Here is a 3,128-nt window from a genome sequence, read left to right as displayed (position 1 = left end):
AATTGTGCTCAAGTGCTAGAAGAAGAAATCTATAAAATGTTTGGCACTAAATATTTGAATGATGAGCATGATTGCAATGTTGTTAGTATGAATTCCTTGAATATCTATGATGCTAATCATATGCAAAGCCACAAGCTTGGGGAAGCTATGATTGATGAAGATGATATTTTTTGTCCCCCAAGTTTTGATAAGAAAATTTATTATGATGAAAGCATGCCTCCTATCTATGATGATTATTGTGATGACACATATGCTTTAAATAATAATAATAACAGTGAACCTTGTCATCTTGATCTTAATTTTCAATCACATGATAGTTATTTTGTTGAGTTTGCTCCACCTATTATTCATGAGAAGAATTTTGCTTATGTGGAGAGTAGTGAATTTTCTATGCTTGTAGATCATGAAAAGAATGCTTTAGGTGCTGGTTATATTGTTGAATTCATTCATGATGCTACTGAAAATTATTATGAGGGAGGAACATATGCTTTTAGGAATTGCAATAGTATCAAGTTTCCTCTCTATGTGCTTAAAGTTTTGAAGTTATGCTTGTTTTACCTTCCTATGCAAGTTGATTCTTGTTCCCATAAGTTGTTTGCTCACAAAATCCCTATGCATAGGAAGTATGTTAGACTTAAATGTGCTAGTCATATTCTTCATGATGCTCTCTTTATGTTTCAATTCTTATCTTTTATGTGAGTATCATTGAAATCATCATGCCTAGCTAGGGGCGTTAAACGATAGCGCTTGTTGGGAGGCAACCCAATTTTATTTTAGTTCCTTGATTTTTGTTACTGTTTAGTAATAAATAATTCATCTAGCCTCTGTTTAGATGTGGTTTTATGCTTTTAATTAGTGTTTGTTCCAAGTAGAACCTTTGGGAAGACTTGGGGAAAGTCTTGTTGATCATGCTGTCAAAAACAAAAACTTTAGCGCTCACGATAATTGCTGCCATTTTTATTTGGAGAGTGATATTTAGTTAATTCTTTTTGAAGATGATTAATAGATAAATTACTCAGGTCCAGAAATTTATTTGAGAATTTTATGAGTTCCAGAAGTATACGTTTGATCCAGATTACTACAGACTGTTCTGTTTTTGACAGATTCTGTTTTTCATGTGTTGTTTACTTATTTTGATAAATCTATGGCTAGTAAAATAGTTTATAAACCATAGAGAAGTTGGAATACAGTAGGTTTAAAACCAATATAAATAAAGAATGAGTTCATTACAGTACCTTGAAGTGGTTATTTAGTTTCTTATACTAACGGAGCTTACGAGTTTTCTGTTAAGTTTTGTGTTGTGAAGTTTTCATGTTTTGGGTAAAGATTCGATGGACTATGGAATAAGGAGTGGCAAGAGCCTAAGCTTGGGGATGCCTAAGGCACCCCAAGGTAATATTCAAGGATAGCTAAGAGCCTAAGCTTGGGGATGCCCCGGAAGGCATCCCCTCTTTCGTCTTCGTTCATCGGTAACTTTACTTGGAGCTATATTTTTATTACCACATGATATGTGTTTTGCTTGGAGCGTCAATTTATTTTGTTAGGATTTGCTTGCTGCTATTTAGAACAATGTTTTTCATCTTTTATTTCAATAAAAGTGGCATTGATAGCCTTTACTATGCCTATGTTACAAGTATACATGTTGCTGTTTGAAAACAGAAAGTTTACCCCTGTTGCAATAATTCCCTAGAAAAGTAAGAATGCGATAAAATGTTGAAACCTTTTGCATATTAAGATCTGATAAATTTACTACAGTGGGAATTTTCTTTAATAATTTTTGGATCTAGGGATGTATGGATGTTGCTGCATTATTTACAGACTATCCTGTTTAGGCAGATTGCTATTATGTTTGCATTGTTTGCATATGTTTGCTTCTTTAATGATTCTATTTGAGGATAGGACTATTAAATATGCAGTGGCATTTAGTATGCAATGTTGAATAATAATTTTAGTGATTTTCTACAGTAGAGTATGATAAGGTTTTGGCAATGGTTTATACTAACTTATCTCACGAGTCCTTGTTGAGTTTTGTGTGGATGAAGCTTTTGAGATTTAGGGAGACCGTGATATGAGAGGAATTAAGGAGACACAAAAGCTCAAGCTTGGGGATGCCCAAGGCACCCCAAGATAATATCTCAAGAATTCTCAAGCGTCTAAGCTTGGGGATGCCCTGGTTGGCATCCTACCTTTCTTCTTCAACAACTATCGGTTAGTATCGGTTGATCCTAAGTTTTTGCTTCTTCACATGATGTTTGCTATTCTCAGAATGTCATTTTATTTTGCTTTGTTTGCTGTTTGAATAGAATACCAAGATCTGAAATTATTAAATGTTAGAGAGTCTTCACATAGTTGCATAATTATTCAACTACTCATTGATCTTCACTTATATCTTTCGGAGTAGTTTGTCTTTTGCTCTAGTGCTTCACTTATATCTTTTAGAGCATGGTGGTAGTTTTATTTTGAAGAAATAAATGAACTCTCATGCTTCACTTAGATTATTTTGAGAGTCTTAAATATCATGGTAATTTGCTTAAAATCCTAATATGCTAGGTATTCAAGAATAATAAAATTCTCTTATGAGTGTGTTGAATACTAAGAGAAGTTTGATACTTGATGATTGTTTTGAGATATGAGGATGGTAATATTAGAGTCATGCTAGTTGAGTAGTTGTGAATTTGAGAAATACTTGTGTTGAAGTTTGTGATTCCCGTAGCATGCACGTATGGTGAACCGTTATGTGATGAAGTCGGAGCATGATTTATTTATAGATTGCCTTCCTTATGAGTGGTGGTCGGGGACGAGCGATGGTCTTTTCCTACCAATCTATCCCCCTAGGAGCATGCGCGTAATACTTTGTTTCGATAACTTGTAGATTTTTGCAATAAGTATATGAGTTCTTTATGACTAATGTTGAGTCCATGGATTGTACGCACTCTCACCCTTCCACCTTTGCTAGCCTCTCTAGTACCGCGCACCTTTCGCCGGTATCATACACCCACCATATACCTTCCTCAAAACAGCCACCATACCTACCTATTATGGCATTTCCATAGCCATTCCGAGATATATTGCCATGCAACTGTCCACCGTTCCGTTTATTATGACACGCTTCATCATTGTCATATTGC

Source organism: Triticum aestivum, chromosome 3A (genome assembly GCF_018294505.1).
Source record: "Triticum aestivum cultivar Chinese Spring chromosome 3A, IWGSC CS RefSeq v2.1, whole genome shotgun sequence".
NCBI lineage: Eukaryota > Viridiplantae > Streptophyta > Magnoliopsida > Poales > Poaceae > Triticum > Triticum aestivum.
The sequence above is the reverse complement of the archived record's forward strand: the minus strand, read 5'-3'. Positions refer to the sequence as shown.